Below are 19156 nucleotides of genomic sequence, written 5' to 3'. Positions count from 1 at the left end.
TTTCAGCATAGCCTTAGGGCTTTGATTCCTAGCCAACGGTAACTGAATTCAGATCGCTACTCATAAGAACAACTTCTGCTTGAAGTCAATTATAAAACTACTTATAAAGTAAGTAAGAAGATACCTAAAATATTTTCTGAGAGAAAGTGCTATTTTCAGTCAAATTAGGAAGGTCTTACAGCCTTTCTGAAGGTAGCTGGAGATAACAGGAGGATGGCACTATGTGCCAAATATGCCTTCTGAAATTTGAAGTTTCTCTTCTAAGGAAGAATCTCTGACCTAATTACAGGGTGCCACATGCACCCAAACTCAGCTGATCCTCTGCAGATTTGGGTTGCTGTTCTTGGCTCTGGATGCTTGCAAGTTTAGATCCCTCTTCGAAAGTCTTTCTTGGGGATACTGCCAACAGGCATCAATTCATCATGAAAACTAGTGCCTGAGACCTGCCAAATGTCCAACAGGTGTATTCTCCCATAAAGTGCTCTGCAGGTGCTTCCTGCCCTGGTGAAATCTCATCCCTCAAAGTCATTTCCAGGTAGAAAAGAATTCCTACTTCCCTTCTTTCTCTATCCTTCTTCTCCTCTCTTTTCTCACTCCTCCCTCCACCGATCTGTGTGTTGGCAGTTTTGTTGCGCCCTTGTCTCCAGGCCCCATCTACAATGTTGCTCGGCAGTAGGGAATCTCTTCAGCAACATGCACTTGACAGAAAAGCTCCTATATTTCACTGGCTTTATGCACTTGTGTGAACACTTACCATACATGTCCCATCTCTGGGTCCCTCTTCAGTTGATATTGCTGCTTAGGGATTTCAAGCAGTTGAAGTATAAAAGCACTTACTAAGAATACATTAAAATTTGTTGTGGTCAAAGTTTGAAGCTGAAGCTATCTAGTGACTGAGCTGGACAGGGTAAACGACTTGTACCAAGAAAAGAACAGTTTTTACAGACCTAGATTGAGTCTGTTCTTGCTGCTGTAACTATCTCAGTATCAGATATCTTCTCCCTGCCAAATCTCCAAGTCAAAGTCCGTGTTGTATACCAACTCAAGAGTTTAGTCTCCATTAAGAAACACTATTGTAAGTTAATTGATTCCTATTAAGTGAAATTCAGTCTCTATACCTGGGAAACAAAACTTGTCAACAGAGAGGACAGATATAGCAAAAACATTCACAAGCAACGGCCCTTCAAAGAGGGTTTCCCATTATGTATCACATTAGCGCATGATACATTACTTAAAAACCTTCCTCAAGACAGAAATTCTTTTAAATATTATGGTACCTGATAAGACCACAAAAAAAATCCCACTAAGAAACATGATGAAATTTAGACTGAAAATATGTGATACCATGGATCACCTAGGACACCTAGTCCTAGGACTAGCTGTCCACCTAGGACAGCTAGTTACTGTAAACATAGCCCTGAAGATATTAAAATGCTTAAAATTTTTTCCTTTTTTCAAGAATAACTGAAGATCAATATAAGTGATTTTGTTCAATGCCCTGGGTTCTGAACAAAGCTGAGTCATCAGATGGGTTTCACATGTAACCCCCTCATCAGTACAAAGAGTTGCTTACAACAGATTCCCAGTTTCAAACCCCAGAGATCAGCAAGAGAACAGGAGGACGCACTGCACCAAGGAGGCAGTGAAGGTTAAGGCTAATGAAATGAAAGCCTAAAACTGCTTTCTAGAATAAAAGGCATGAACAGGATGTTTCTCAGAAGTCCGTTCACAGATTCTTCTGCAAGCAAAGATGGCAGAACAGCGACATTGCAAAGTTCTCATTTTTGGGATTTGCATGGAATCACAGAATAATTTAGGCTGGAAGGGACCTCTGGAGGTCATCTGGTGCAACCTCCTCCTCCAAGCAGGCCTAATTTCAAGCTGTATCAGGTTGCTCAGGACTTTGCCCAGTCAAGTTTTGAAAATCTCTAAGGATGTACCTTTCAGTATTACAGGCCACTCGTGAAAATGAGAATTTACCTTGCTGCAACTTGTGACTCCTAACCTATAAGGAGAGAGTGGGTTCATCTTCTCTATAACCCTCATTTATTTAGTGGAAGATAGATGTACAGTGAGATTTCTGACCTGAAAATATCACAATCCAGAAGCAAAGTTAAAACAAAACACAACAAAAAACAGAAAAAGGAAAATGCAAAAATAGTGACTGTTACTGCCATTCATTAGCCTTATTTAGAAATTCCCTTTCTAAAACTGTTTAATGATTGATAAGGAATCAAGTCAGATACTTCACAATAAGGGCATTAGATGGAACAGAAATTATTCTTCTGATAGATTTTTCAGGGCAGATGTTAATACATCAAAATAACAGGTTTAATATTAAATTGAATCCCCCATCCCCAAACACACACACACATTTTGAATAATATTCGATAGCTTCCAGAATAAGAACAGATGAAGAACTGCACTGGGTCTGTGTAGTGCAAGACCCAGTTTCTGATATGATTCAAGAGCAGATGCCTAGAAAAGAACAAAAGAACAGCACCTAGAGATACTTCCTCTTTGCTAGTATATCAAAGTAAATTTTAGGGAAATGTTATTTCTCTCAGGTCCTGTTGAAGCTTCTTCCTTAGTGCACAGAAATGGTGGTGCTCTTTCTGAACACAGAGGTTATTCTCAGGCTCAGTGCTGCAGAAAAGCGGATAAGGAAGCCTTATCCATGAAAACTAGTTTGTGGCATCTCTCCTTCCCTAATAGTCACAGACATTATGAACGTCTTTACCTATTAAATACAGAACGCTCCTCCATCCCAACATGACAATATCCAAACCCAATATTCAGTAAGACTCTAGTGCTAGGTCAACAACTAACACTCTTCCTATGAGCTACAGCAACAGCTCCGAGCAGCCAGAGCTTTATAATAAAGTCAGTGCGTGTTGTCAAGAGAAGGACTTTCTCAATGCAAAGCCCTTAGCAGAATGACAAGCGTTAGAATGTCAGTCCTGACACTACAAAGGTTTTTCATAATACCTCCCCTAAGATAGGATAGCTTGCTTGCACTTACCTGGAGAGAAATTATCAAATATTTACCTGGTTTGAATACTTAATTCCTGTAAGATTACATACACACTTCTCCCATATTAACCTTTAGACAGAATTTAGTTTGAAGACACTGCTGATTCAATTATCTCAAGAAGTAAAATGAGACGCCTCATTACTTCCGGACTTATTTTTTTCACTTCAGTATTACCTTTCCTCTCCTTCCCTGCCAAGCTGCATTGCCTCATCTTTATGGGAAATACTAAATATATTTACCTATACTGTGTCCAGTATTGCAGTGCTATGGCCATGAATTCTAAAGAAACCTTGTGGACACAAGAGAGATTTAAAGTGTTCTAAAGAAGGATACTGTCATACCATCAGATGTAATTAAGATACCATTAGTTAGATGAATTGCAGTAATAACAGACGCCAAACCCAATTGTAAAGAATAACATATTAGTTTAAGCCAACTTCACAGAACCAAAATGTAGACTCTTTTGAGCCTCCTTCACAGTAATTTAAGGTAATGGGTTTTGGCTGACAGGTAGAGAGGTCTAAGAGCACGCACAGAGCATAACACAATTAGTTATCTGTTAAACCCCAGTAATCTAATTACTCTGGATCATGTGTTATACTTTAAAAGTAAAATGATAATAACCCTCCTTACTACAGAATCTTCCCTTGTTATCTCAGGAGTGAGTGGGTCTCAAGCACAGCAGTACCTGATGGGAAGTGAGGCAGACATCAGCTTCTCTTAGGGAATGAATTCCCTGAAGTCACAAGCTCCCATTGCAGCCCAGCAAATGCTAAAGCAGTTACAATGAGGGGGTTATATAGGAAACACCAACAGACCCCACCACCCTTACCTCTACTCTTTCAGCCACTGAATATTTCAAAGGAGATAAGATTTGTAGATTGAGATAGTATCTTTTATATATTCAGCTGGGAAAAAAGACAAGCTTTTGAGACCACGAGTCCTTCCCCAGCTCAGGAACAGATGTTAACCTGAAATACAACTCTAAGTACAATTCAGGTGAGTAGTCTCTGAGTCCCAGAGACGAAGTCTGGAACAATGAAAACTTACCCTTGGTAGAAGAGGATCAGGTTAGGGAACACTTAAACAAGCTTGACACACACGAGCCCATGAGCCCTGACCAGATGTACCTGTGAGTGCTGAGGCAGCTGGCCGATGTCACTGCGAAGCCACTCTTTATTATCTTTGAAAGGTCATGGCAATTGGGAGGGGTTCCTGAGGACTGGAAGAAAGCAAATGTCACTCCTATCTTCAAAAAGGGCAAGAAGGAGGATCCAGGGAACTACAAGCCACTCAGCCTCACCTCAGTCCCTGGGAAGGTGATGGAGCAAGTAATCCTAGACACTACTTTCAGACATGTGAAAGACAGGAAGATTATTGGGAGTAGTCAGCACGGATTTACAAAGGAGAAATCATATTTAACCAAACCAATATCTATCAGGCCAGTCATATCATCGCGGAAGGCTGAGGGAAGAGCAGTGGATGTTGTTTATCTTGACTTTAGTAAGGCTTTTGACACTGTCTCCTATAATATCCTGATAGACAAGCTGATGAAGTGCAAGCTAGGTAAGTGGCCAGTAAGGTAGACTGAAAACTGGCTGAACTGCTGGGCTCAGAGGGTTGTGATCAGCAGCATGAAGTCCAGCTGGTGACCAGTCACTAATGGTGTCCCACAGGGATCAAAACTGGAGCCAGTATTGTTCAACATCATCATTAATACCCTGGATGATGGGACCAAATGCACACTCAGCAAGTTCACAGATGATACAAAACTGGGAGTAGCGGATAATATGCCAGACAGTTGCACTGCTTTTCAGAGGGACCTCAACAGGCTGGAGAAATGGGCAGAGAGGAATCTCATGAAGTTCAACGAAGGGAAGTTGAAAGTCCTGCACCTGGGAAGAAATAACCACCTGCATCAGTACAGGCTGGTGGCCAACCAGCTTGAGAACAGCCTTGCAGGGAAGGGCCTAAAGGTCCTGGTGGACACCAAGCTAACCTTTAGCCAGCAATGCACCCTCATGGCAAAGGTGGCCAACAGCATCCTGGCTGTATTAGGAAGAGCGTTGCCAGCAGGCTGAAGGAGGTGATCCTTCCCTTCTACTCAGCACTGGTGAGGCCATATCTGGAGTGCTGTGCCCAGTTCTTGGCTCCCCAGGACAAGAGGGGCAAGAATTTACTGGAACAAGTCCAGCGAAGGGCTGCAAAGATAATTAAGGGACTGGAGCATCTCTCATACAAAGAGAGGCTGAGAGAGCTGGGATAGTTTAGTGTGGAGAAGGGAAGGCTCAGGAGGATCTTATCAATGTATATAAATATCTGTTGGGAGGATGCAAAGAAGACAAAGCCAGACTCTTCTCAGTGGTGCCCAGTGACGGGACAACAGGCAATGGGCACAAACTGGAACACAGAAAATTCCACTTGAACACAAGAAAACACTTTACTGTGAGAGTGGTTAAATACTGGAGCAGGTTGCCCAGTGAGGTTGTGGAGTCTCCATCCTTGGAGATATTCAAAACCTGACTGGATATGGTCCTGGACAACCTGCTCTAGGTGCCCCAGCTTGAGCAGTGCAGTTGGACCAGATGATCTCCAAAGGTCCCTTCCAACCCCAGCTATTCCGTAATTCTGTCTACGAGTTTAAGGGTGTACAGTAAGTGAGATTTTTCTCTGCAAGTAAGTGTAGAGATGTTTAGCAAGCTGCTCTGAATCAGTCTAAACCGGCAACAAATTAATTTTGTCAGTGAGTACATGAACACAACAAACCATAGGTCAAATAAATAGCACTTGAACATTGGACCATGTCCTGGTTAAAATGGCTGATGTCTTAGAGATGAGTCACAGCAATAGCAGAATGAAGGACATATTATTTCTGCCATTCAGGAAGAACTTCCATGAATCCAAAACAGTCTCCTTCAGTCTCTTATTTTCCAATTCCTATGGACCAACCCTAAAATAACACTGCTGCTGCTGCTGGTTGGTATTTTACTATTGTATTATTTCTGTAGTAGTTTAAGATGGAACTAACTATGAGAACTGTAAGTATATGCCATCATTCCAACTCACTTTCATCAGCCAATGAAGATATATTTGCTCTTGCTGCCACAGAAGTTTTAAGACTCCAATAACAACCCCAAAATATTGACTTATGCCCAGAAGGCTGAACTATATATCACTATCTGAATGGACTGTAGCCAACTTCTCTGAATACTTCCACCAAAACACTTTGTTTAGAAGTTGCATTGATTTTGCCCAGTGAAAACTGATCAGAGGGGATGTTTTAGCCTGCCAGGCTTCATATCCATACTCTGACATTCAAAAGGATTTCTCTTATGAAAAGAGTGCTAGAGCTAAGCTTTAAAAGCACTGTGAAGAGTGTTCTGATGAAGTGTTAACTGCAAAATAAATCAGCCTAAATCCAGGGAATTGTTCCAACAGATGAAAACCTCAATGCCAAAGAGAAGGGTGCAGGTCCTGCTCCTGCATTATAAATATCTCACTTTGTTTGTTTTGAGCCTGCCACCTGCTACTTTCATTTGATCTTAGTCCTTGTATTGGAAGAGATGGTGAAAAGTTGGTTCACTTTCACTCCTTGCTGCTAAGACTTTATGCACTTCCATCACATCCCCTTCAAAGACATCTTTTCCAGAAAGAAGAGTTCTCAACTATTTATCATTCCTTACATGGAACCTGTTTCATACCTTGATCATTCTTGTCAACCTTTTCAGGACCTCTCTCAGTTTTACTGGATTTTTTTTTTTTTTTTTTTTTTTWAAGAGGGAAGAGACGAGTACTCATGCAGCATTTGTAATGTGGATGCACTATGGACTTAGATAGCAGTATGCTTCCTCTTTTGGTCACTGTTATTTTTCCATGAGTGCCTAACCTTCAATTTAATTTTCCAGCCACTGAGATAATGTTTTCATAGAACTGCCTACTATCACCCCCAAATTTCATCTATGACTGAACAGTCAGTTCAGAGCTCATCACTGTATACATACAGCTGGGACCATTCTCCATGTGCATTACTTCACTAGACTGAATTTAAAATGCTATTTTAGCACTTGGCCCTGTAAGATTTTTCAACATTTCTTCACAGCTCGCTCTTCCTTTTACCATCATAAATAATTTAGTTTCATCAACAAACACTGTCACCTCTGTCACCTATCCTCCATTTGTTTTTCTAACTTTGACTTCTCTGTGCTTTTGACCTCCACATCATCCTGCGGCAATGGATAACACTGTGGAAACACTGTGTAAAATAAATCTTCCCTCTGTCCAATTTACAGATAAAGTTTTATTAGATGCCCCAGCAGCCCTCATGTTCTCTGAAATGCTGATTATTCCTTACTAACCTTCCCAGTGCCATCCTTGCTTTCATAAAACTTTGTTAATTTTCTTCCTCCTCCACATGCCTCCTTTCCAAGGTGAGGAGTCCTAAACTATTTAATGTCTCCTCAAATCGCTCCTCATTCCATGCTTCTGCTCTTTCTCGTCACCTTTTGCCTTTTTTTAGCTCTCTTATACTCCACATCAAAAGAATCTGAATAATTATGCTGAAAATCAGCTCCAGTGTAGGCTACGTCTAAGATGTTATTGCACTATAGAACCATTTTCCATGCTTCCTCAGGGAGATACTTGAGAGTTTCTCTTTAGAAATGTGTCTTACTATTTCCATACACCTTTATAAATGGGCAGGCAACCCTTTAACTAATGCCCTACTCCACCCACTATTCTCATTTCCTCAGTACAGGGAGTTGCAAAAAAAGCTTCCCTTCCAAGAATTTTTGACTATATTCTAAAAATAAATTTTTGGACAAATTCCCAGAATTGGGAATTTTATTAAAAATGTTTTTGATGAAAAATGCTAATCTAAGAAATCAAGTATTTATTTACTCATTCTCGTCCCCCTTGCCCTCAAGTTGATCTCTATTTTTTTTATTAGCCTTTTTTATGTACATCTTCTGCATTGGTGTATGAAGTATACCAACTTAGAGCTCACTACATCTTGGTAGTAAGAATAATAGGTTCTAAACTGCAGTACTCCAAACTATGTTCAAATCCGAGCTGACTCAGTACCTACAGTGCATGGCCAATCTTTCAGTCCCGTATCAGAAGGTAAGAGACTCAATTCACGGTTCCCATCACCCTTGGTGCGGCAGCTGAAAAATTTATCATCCACAGTTTTGGTGGCAACTTGTTCAACTACCAGCACTTCTCCAATACTGGCTTTTCATTTCCAGCATCTATATAAATATTACAGACATTAAATACCTTCCCAAATCTCTTCCCTGCATGGGCTGAGAGCGCAAGCATTAACAGAAACAATACCTGGTAACTGCAAACAAACAAAAAAAGTGTTCATATGCTACAGCATTTGAGAAGTCCTATACTTGTTCAATAACTTCAATAAAAATAAGGGCAGAGTGTGAATTATCACAGACTCAGGTGTTCATTTCTGTTAAAAATGAACATGTTGATATGATTTAGTTTGAGTAATTCATCTTAATCTATTTTGAGGCTGTATTCTTAGTTTTCTTGGACTGACCCTTCAGGTAATGCTTCTTATTTCAGTATTACTCAACAGATATCAATGTCAAAAGAGATCAGTGTCATTATTTAGGCTGATCCTTCTGCCTAGCACAAGATAAAGAATTTTCCTATATAATTTCTTCATCAAAACATTTAGTCTGGGATTGAAAGGTGTCATTTTTCTTGGAATCTTTTAAGTCAGCACTGAATAACTTCTTGTTTGTTGAAGATTGAAAAGACTGGTGCTTTTCATTGCAAACTGATATACTGGCAAACCCGCTCCTGTTAAATATTCACCTCAGTTATAGTTTAAATATTATTGAAGTCTCCTTCTTTCCACTGGATTTTACTAAAGCCCCCCCAAAATAGACCTCTGTCAGAAGCTTCCTCCATTCAGGTACCTTGAGTGAGACAGTACCCCTTTCAGCCACCTCCTTGGTATGTTAAACTGCTTGGACTCAGCGCGTATTTTCTAGGCAGCTAATCATTCTTGAAACTCCTCTTAAAAATCTGTTTCCCAGTAGTAATTTCACTTCTTACCTCACAAGTCAGGTTTTGTTTTCCCCTCAAATGAAGCTCTAATCAAGGGAGAAACAGGGAAAAAGGACTGCTAAATGACTCTCTGGAGTAGTCCTTGCCATAAGACTGAAGGTTAAAACAAGGACTCATCTGCTAATGACTCTGTCTGGAGTGAAACAGAGATCACCTCCCTCCTCACCGCTGTCCTGCAGATACACGGCAAGCTGTTCTCTGCTTTTTTATTACCTAATCACCAGTAATAAAACTTGTTGCTGGAAAAGCCTAACTGCTCTGCCTGACCAGCCTCCTTACTAGGCCTGCAGTGATGGCAACCACTAAACTGCATTAGTGCAGGTGCCAAGCTGAAGAAGCAGAAGCTGTCGCTTTTCTGAGACTGAATAGTTTACCCCTTACAAATGAATATACAAATACACCTGTAAAAAAGGACTGAGCTTTCTACCGGCTGCACAGGAATCACTGCTTGCTTTGACTATTTGCAGATTGCCCGAGTAAGAGGACATTTTCCCTTTCCTGCTGCAACGCTGTCACAGGAATTCAGAGACATACCAGAGCTCCAGATCCATCAACTAAGACAACACGGCACCTCTTCTCTCCTTCACACACAAAAAAGCCAACAAAACAACTCTTCCCTGTCCCAGACAGCCCCACCACCACCACACAACCCTATTTCTTCCCATATGTTTTATTCATGCAGATGCTTGAACTGTGCTGCAAGGAAGCAGAGGCCAAGACTGAGGGACAACTCCCTTGCTTTACAGCAGAGTGTCAGTCTTGAAATCTAAGGACCCAGTTTACAAAAAGTAGTTTGGAATCACCAGTGCTGGGAAGACTTTGGGTTCTTTTTAAGAAAAATGCAAACAAAAATGAGTCTATTGATGTATATAATAGGATAAAAATATTTCAGACGTCACTAAAAGGAAATGTTTCAAGACTGTAATTTGATCTCTATGAGTCCTTTCTTACTGAAAGCTTTGACAATATTAAGACACTGTTCCCTTAAATCATTTTTAGGCCAGCAAGATGACTGATGATGGCTTCTACATATGCTGTTCATTTTAATGTGGAGACATGATAAAAATAAGAGCGTAAGTGCCATGTTTACAATCATTCCACAGACCAGAGTGGCATCTGAAGGCTAGAGATCTGAGACAATGTTAACGCACCACATCAAAGAAATCAAACTACAGAAAAAGCAAGATACCCACGCTACAACACTTCTCAGTGCAGACAATTAATGCTTAGGCCATAAATTAGGCTTTCTGCTGCATATATTTCAAGCCATTTTAATTTTTTTCCAACATTTTTTCCCATAACATCTACTACCTACCAAACAATCATAGAAGGTGTAATCAGAGATTCACGTTCTGGAGAGCTGCATAAAGGCTGAATAATACTTCTGCCTAAATGATCCTTATGATCCTAAATGATCCTTCATTTTATGAAAATGAAGTATTGACAATATTTCTCCTGCCTTTACATAAAATAGGTCTTAAATTCACATCCCTATTTTACTATGAATTTCTTCAAAGGTACTATACCATATGTCTAAGCATATTCATTTCTTATCTTTTTTTTTAAGATAGTGTAAGCTTTTGTGGCTAACTTATTTATTGCTTTCATTGTTAAGAAACTGCTGTCTTTAACAGAGAATTATGAAGCTATTAAACTAAAAAAAAAAACAAAACAAAACCAAAAAACCTTAGCTTGTGAAAGGCCAAAGGAAAACTTCCACTATCCCTCTCCCCAGGATCAGGACCACTGATGACGATTCTAACGCTCAATGAATTAATTCCTCCCTCATCTCTCAGAGAAATACTGTGCAATGCAATTTTAAAAGCCAGCATTTCAAGGCTTTGTTTGTTTTGCCACCAAAATAAAAAATTATTTTTTAAAAACAAGGGGGGGGGGCGGCGGGGGAAGAATTTTTTTTCAGACCATAACAGCTGCTTCTCAGGATACACAAGATGAAGGGTTCAGGCCTCAGCCCTGCAGTGGCCCTGGGCCTGCTGCTTCTGCTGGAGCCGCAGCAGGAACCGCGCTGCCTGCAGCAGGAGCAGAGCAGGCTGCTTGCAGCTCTGCTGTGAGGCCAGCAAAGCGCTCCATGTCCCCTCCAAAGGAACACGCTGCTCTGCCTCGGGGAGTTACACGTAGATATCCGGCATTATTCATCCAATTCCTTACTATTAGGGTTGAAGGATCCCCCAGAAATTCTGCTCCCCGTAGGCTATCACAATCCACAAAAAAGTAGGATCATAAGCTTTTAAAAGTCTTAGGGGTTGCTGCATTACCAAGAAAAGCTGGGGAAAAAAAAGAAATCATTTTCTGACTAATGGTTAAAAACACCACCAGAAGTGGAATGTATTCGTGGGGAACAGGCACAAGACCTCCCCCTACAAGTCCCCCTGAGTAACCAAGTGGTGAGCTTTGCAAATTGTTTTAAAAACCTTTTTATGCTGGTGAGAGCAGCAGCATACATATAATTACACTGGTACCAAATTACCCTTGAAAACACTTCATTTAGGCAATTACTGCATGGCATACCAATAAAAGTCCTTTCTCACAGTGTAAACTGCATCTCTATCAGAAGGGCTTGATGGTCTCATTATATTAGTGAAGCTTTTGTAGTATACACATGATTAGGCAACTCTGGCACTGAAGCTGTTGCTTCCCAGATTTTGAAAGACTGCTGAAATACATGGATACAGGAAATGTTATGAAGTCACAAGGATCCTCTGTTACAGCAACTGCCACACTACCTAAAATTTGGGAATCGTTGCTGATGTTCCCTATGCAGCTGCAAAGAATTCATTATGAAGACAGCAAAGGAGTACACATCACACAGAACATATCCATCCATATTCAACATGCATGAGCAGGAAACAAAAGCAAAAAGCAAAACAGCAAAAAGCATTTGGCAAGAATGGGACCAAGAAGTGTCCATCACTGTCTCAGTCTGACCATATTGAGAGAGACAGACACAGGCAGACAGAGTGCGCATATGTTTTCACACCCAGTCAGGTCATTTAAAAAAAAAAAAAACAAAACTATCCTTTGGTGAATGGAAGATTTATTTCAGAAGGGAAGAATTTTTCATCTGGAAATGGTGTTTCTTATCCCTGCACCTTCACCACCTACACTCTCTAGCCTGCCCCTGCAAAAATTCAGAAGAATGAGGATACCCCACAAGGTAATCATGTCAACAACGGTCTCTGACTTTCTTGTGAGTTTGGGGTGGAAATCTTCTGGGACGCAGACAGACTGCCTGAGGGAGTGCAGTGACATCAACCATTCTATGCTGATTTCTCAGCCTTAACCATTCAATTATAAGGCACACTAATATGAAAGGTATACAAGTCAAATACTACAAAATAACAACACGGCGATTGTAACCATGGAGATAATATTACCACATGGCATTCACAGACTGATACAGGCATGTGCAATGTCTCATAAAGGAAACATCCTGACGGACAGTATCTTCTAAACAACCCCCTTCTTTCATTCATTCCAACACCTTTACAGCAGCTATAGCATTTGCTTCTAAAGATAACATACTGTGGAAAACCCTTAAAATAATTTAAAGTATTCTACTTGATGCAAACCAGAAATCAGCAAGTCCTGGTAACCCTGCAGTTCAGTTCAAAAATTCCAAGGTATTTTCCTGATTCTTAATGTGCTAAGATCTCACAGCAGCACTGACATGCTCACACCGACATTCTCCTGTACAGATCTGCAAGGTCATTATCTATCAGATGCGATCTGGCAAATTTCTTTATTTACTAGCAAAATATGAATTAGTTGGAATGCCAGCTGGGTCTCACGTTTAGTCCTAGAAGTTACCAAAAATGTTTTGTAATTGGGCATAAGAGCTCCTTATTGCTTTATCATTATTTATAATTCATGTTTCCAATTATCTATTTATCTTATAAGTATCATTTTACAGCATGGCTCTGCTATTGCATGTGTAGACTTCCACCACATCCCAAGCTGCTCTCTCTGTCAGCCCATGGATTAAGTTCAACTGTACTGTAAAATGAGGAAAAAAAAATCTTCCCTGGTTTTCCTGAGGACCAGAACAAATATATTTGGTAAACTTCTTATCTTAGCTGAAGGAACAAAGGAGTTGAATTTGTAACAAAGACTCCTGCTCTGACCAAAACAATGTCAAACTGAAAAAAATTAGTAAAACAACAAAGGTAGAATAGCACAGAACAGATAAAAAGGCCTTTTTTTCAAGTAATGAATATATGCTTGCATGGCACTCCCAACACTGTTAAATTAATTCTCCAGCCACTTGCGAGACAGACCATGCAGCACCTGAACTGACAGCACAGGCAGACTTCTAAAAATAAATAAATAAATAAAGCACAATCATATGCAACCTCAGTTCACCTGAAAAGTTACTTGTAGCTTGCACTGGAAAAAAATCACAAATCAAAAAAAATCCTACAGAATCTCTTATGGTAGAAAATATACATATGACTTGGTATATTTATGCAGGTCTTTTTTTCTTTTTAACATCTATTTGAAGGTAACTACACCTACAAACACATAAACTGAAAAAAACAAACCTTATTGGCTAAACAATACATTTCAAATCTACCATAGTCAAAAGAAACTCTTAACAACATAAACGTCTAATTTTAGTTCTTCATACAGAAAGACAGACCAGGAACACCTCAGCAGAATGCTGTTATTATATAGTTTATCACAACAGAACTGCTGAACCTGTATATTAGTGTTCAAGAACATACTTGAAAAGCCTATTTAGTGATCAGTAATTTCACTGAAGAACTACATTGTTTGTGTTTAGGATAACAATGTGAACCAAAACGTACACCGAACCAGAATAATTCTGTAGTTTACAAAACACTGCAAGTGCATCAGTGGCAATATTTGTGAATTTCCAGTTACATATTTTTGAAGTATTTATGATGCAATCGTTCCTAATGAACTAGGACAAAGTCTATAGGCAGGATACAAAGTAACATCAGTTCCCTAGTAATTTACATAAATGCACAAAAAAAAAAGTTGTTCACTGTCTTAAGAAACTCCAGGTATCAACACACACAGATTCTCTTCTGCCTCAGCATAATGAAAAAGTCTAAGAAGCATTCATAAATATCAATTAAATTAGTACCTAGGTCTGATTCACGCACCGAGTCATACTGATCTAACTACAGCAACAAATTCATGCTAATGTAATATAAAGACTGCAGATCTGTGCATGGACACTTATCATGCCTTCAGTTTAGACTACTTCATTTGAGCCTCTAGGTTTAGTCAGCAGCAGTAACCAAAGAAAGTTTGCACTCACCTACCTAAATTAATTCTAATTAAATCCACAAACTTGTGTACTAGCTATACAGCAATATTAATTCGGCTGAAAACTAATTAATTTATTTGTTGGGTTCATTTGCAGCCAGATCTTCTCCTGGACTCAATTACTTGCACGGCAGCAGGAGTGCAGGTGGGGAGTACCAGGAAGGGCTGGGAGGATGGGCAGAACCTCTCCGTCCGCAGGAGTGCACACCTAACGCCTGCTCATAGCAATTATTATGAAACTGTAACACAACACTCAGTTACTGAACTTTGACAGTTATGCAGCTAAAGGATAAATGGGAAAGCTCTCACCTGGGCTAATAACTAGCTGGAAAACAGAAGACGGGGTAGGGATAAATGGTCAGTTTTCACAGGGAATGGAGACTGCCAGGAGCTTTTTGCTGAGCTCTGTGTTGTACACTATATTCACAAACAACCTGGGAAAAGAGGGCCACGAGTGAAGTGCCAAAATCTGCTGAGGAGATAAGCTGTTCAGAATAGTAAAGATAAGGGCTTGTGCAAGAACTGTAGAAAAAAAACCTATGAGACTGAATAAACAGGAGATAAAATAAGAGATGAAATTCAGTGTGGATAAATATCTGCAAAAAGTAGCACACAGGAAAAAAACAATCCTAGCTTCACATAAAGTGAGATGCTCCAAGCTGATCATTAGCATTCTGAAAGTCTTGCTGGAGTCATGACAGACAGTTTGATAAAAGCATCAGCTCAAGGCCAACAACAATCAAAAAATAAATCTGATGTTAAGAAATGATTAGGAAAGGAATGGAATTAAGCTGCCATATAAAGCTATAGGTTGTCTGCATCTTAAATCCTGAGTGTAGCTTTCCTCCATTTCAAGAGGATATAACAGAAGTGGAAAATATTTTTTAAAAAGATAACAAGGTTTGAAAAGTCTTACAGCAAGGAATGATTGATTGGGCTAGGATTCTTCTGCCTGGAAACAGAGATGACTACAGTGACGTATGACAGAAGTCTATAAAATCATCAACTGCATGGAGAAGATAAACAGGGATCAGTTGCTCACTGTTTCCACCAATACAAAAGCTAAAATACATGAAATAAAGCTAGCAGCTGTCAAGCTCATAACAATTAATAGTAATTAGTTCCCAGAACATTATTTTATGCTTTGGAAGTCCTCTCCTGGGATGCTGTCAGTACTATACATTTAAACGGACTTCGGTGGAGACATGGGCAAGTTCACAGAAGAAAAATACATCAAATGTTAACTAAAATGGAAACAATGTCTACCTCTTAATAGCAAGTAAGAGGGGTATCAGACAAAGGTCTGATATACATATGTATATACATAAACACACACATATATATATGTGTGTATATATATACATACACATACACACATTAGCCCTGCTCTTCTGTAGGTATGAATTTTAGATCACTGTCAGAGAGATTACTAGACTAGATGGATCTCTGGTCTGATCCATTATGACTGTTCTTACACTGCAGAAATGAACTACATCTCTGGTACTCATCAGCCCTTCCCTGAACTCATTCAAATTCCTAACCTGCCAGAAATTGGGGAGGTGGAGGGGGCACTGTGTTAGTACTCTGCAGATTTAGCAAACCAAACTGGTTCAGTACAACATCCAATAAACGCTGAAGGTGGTACAAGAGCAGGCAAGAATACAGCCAGCCCTTTTTCATGCCAACCAGTCATTGGAGCAGCTTAAGGTGTAACACACAGCCTCACCACCAAAGTATAGATGAAAAGGAAGAAGCAGATTGTCTATGCCCTCTGTTCAAACACACAGAGAAAAGCCACAATTTCAGCTCTTGCAAAAAAATGGGCTAATACCATATTTTTAAGCCATCAGACAATTATGAATAGAATCATCGGTCTGGTTAACATGCAACTGAACAGTAATGGTTACTTTAAAAATCAAACATTGTATCTATAACCTCCACAGTAATTGTATTACATAAAACAAGAAACACCTCTCCAATGAACAAAAATCCCTTGTAAGCACAGAAATGTATCCAAGTCTGGCAAGGACAATAGCCAAATTAAAAAATGTTATTCCTTTCCATGCTTCTCACAGCATCAATTTGACTTCTACATTAAATGGTGCTACATCAGTCCTAGAAGCCAAAGGGATAGAAACAGAATAAAGGGAATGATCAACAAGAATATATTATTACAAATCCAGCAAGTCCCATTTACAATTCAGAATTTGCAAGAGGACTGAAGGCCAAGTGAGATTATTAAAATCAATCACCAACTCTGATTTGCACAGCAAAGGGCACAATCTCGCCCAGTCGCTCCCACATCAGGACCAAACGACAACTACTTTGCTTAATAACCGACCTGATCTGGCCAAAACACTGAGCCTTCCCGGGGGAAGCAAAATAGAATTTTATTATTACTTCCAAACTACATTAATATGAAAAAATGAGACCATCAAGATGAATTAAAACACATATCGGATAACTTTCCTTCAATATCACACAGAGGAATGGAAGCAAAAAAAAGGCCTCTCCATTCTCTTTAACTATCACTGATTAAATGTGGCTGTAATAATTACAGACATAAACTGATACTACGCAACTGTGCAACACTAGGCTTAACAGTCATAAGCAATGAAGGTATATGTACTTACACCCAAGATAAAGCTGACAGATTTTGAGTACAAGACAAATCCCGATCATGGAAGGTTGTGGTGTCAGCACTGACTAAAGCTACAGAAATAGAACGAAGTGTTTGGCTTTACTTTTTTCAGTAAATGATAGTGGTGGCAGTCAAGGGGAGCTATTATTTGAGAAAATGACAGTTAAATAATAAAAATCCATATTCTGTCATATGTTAAAACCAAACATGAGAAAATTTTAAAAGCTGATTTGCTTTATCCTAATTATCTTGTTTACTTTTGTGCTTAGACTATATTCTGACTATAATGATTTTCAGTTTCTTATTGAAAATACCATACTTGTATACTAGAAATTAGCTATAACATTTATATTGAGCACGCAACAGAGGAATGTTTAAGACCAGAAACTGTCTTAGTAGCATCTTCCACAAAATTTTATAGTACTTCTCTAAGAGACCAAAATATACACTTTATGCAACAAATCTTCTGAAATTTAAACGCATTACCACAGTTATGTTTTCCATTCAAAAACATTAAAGATTCTTGTATGACCAATGTGAACTATAAGCTGCAAACAGAAGCACTGGAGCATTTCTAAAGGCGACTTGAGATTAGGAAAACATGAATCAACCAGGTTTGCTAGTTTCAATTAGCCTTTAAACCTTACATACAAAATGAGTAACCAGGAATACAATTAGGATTTACAATAATGCTGGTTTCAGCAGTAGTTTAGTTTTCATTTTATGAGGTTTCCAGCTTCTATATTTGCAAAGATAAGCCAAGTGTAGCCCACACAAAGTTTCTGCCCTCTAGACAGCCAGTTTCAACGCTCATTGTGTCACACAAGCTAAGTTTTAAAGTCCCAAATAATTAACTGAAACTGGAAACTTCATTGTCAGTCCTGAGCCTCCTCCACAATCCCAGTGCTGTACAATGACCAGTAATCCAGATGCCCAGCGATTGCCTAGTTTATTCAGGAGCCTATCCTCAACATTTATTACTGAAATTCCAGTTTCAGTGACAGAGAGACATTTGGTCAGTTCTGCTCCCCTGTTGTGACACAAAAGCTCCAAGCTGATTGTAAACTCGGCTCTTATACTTTATATTACCTAACTGGCCTCCCACTATGGACATCTATGCTAAGGCTAAACACAGTTTCACAGGCTCCAAGGTTTGGAAGGCCATTACCCACCTGTTTCTATGGAAAAGGACAGGCAGATTCTGAAGTAATGAGCTCCCAAGTCCTATCTGAATAGAAGAGGCTGTTGCGAGCGTGTCTGACACAGGAAGCTGAAGTGGATTCTTCTCCATACCTAACCCCCATCTTCTCACCATCTCAGAATTTAGCCACAAAAACTCTTGCGGGTTCCCCAGATGCAAACCCCTAAACACCTACCAAACCTCTCCTATTCCCCAGGGCAACCATGCGTGTGATCAGCAAGCCCTATTCTACAAACTTCAACTGGGATTCATCAGCAGTGCTTGCACTTTATCATGACATGACTGCACACCAGTACCAGACTCCACAAACTTGAGAGGAGGAAAAAAAAGAAAACCCCACAAGTCTCTTACTTGGCAGTTGCAGCATCCCAACGCATTGCACAAGGCCAGCTGACAGTACTTCCAACACCTCCTGAGAAGCCAGAGACAGCACTGTACTACACATAATGTTTGTCTTATAACACTGGGATCTTCTGCATGGGTCTTTATAATTATGATTTTTATGGTAATGGAAGCACCTGACTTCGCAATATTTTGAATTACTCCCTGTGACTTGCATTAATAAACAGACATTAACATAAGAGATACTGCAGATCAACAGCGGATTTTTACAACCTATTGCTTTCGCCATTCATCTACTTACAAGACCATACAGAATTAAAGAAAAAAAATACTGTTTTCATTGTCCAAAATAAATAATTACAACTGAGAATTTTAAGATTTGAATACTCAGAAAGCAAAGCTATTGATCACAGTAAGCAGAAAGCATTCCAGTCCACTGCTTAAATGAAAAAACATCTCTACAAGAAAAGAGATGTGAGTTTTGAAGACGCATATGTATATAAACACACATATATGCGGGCTTTTTTTTTTTTTTTTTTTT

At 39.5% G+C, this 19156-nt stretch overlaps 1 protein-coding gene across 2 annotated transcripts in view; it reads right to left on the bottom strand.

The window, feature by feature from the left end:
• Positions 1-19156, bottom strand: part of NDRG3 (NDRG family member 3) — a 68649-nt gene that overhangs the window by 48807 nt on the left and 686 nt on the right. The window lies entirely within an intron of this gene.

Source organism: Apteryx rowi, unplaced genomic scaffold, assembly GCF_003343035.1.
Source record: "Apteryx rowi isolate R43461 unplaced genomic scaffold, aptRow1 scaffold_0, whole genome shotgun sequence".
NCBI classification, from domain to species: domain Eukaryota; kingdom Metazoa; phylum Chordata; class Aves; order Apterygiformes; family Apterygidae; genus Apteryx; species Apteryx rowi.
Note: the sequence above shows the minus strand (reverse complement) of the source record. Positions and strands in the feature narration are given on the sequence as shown.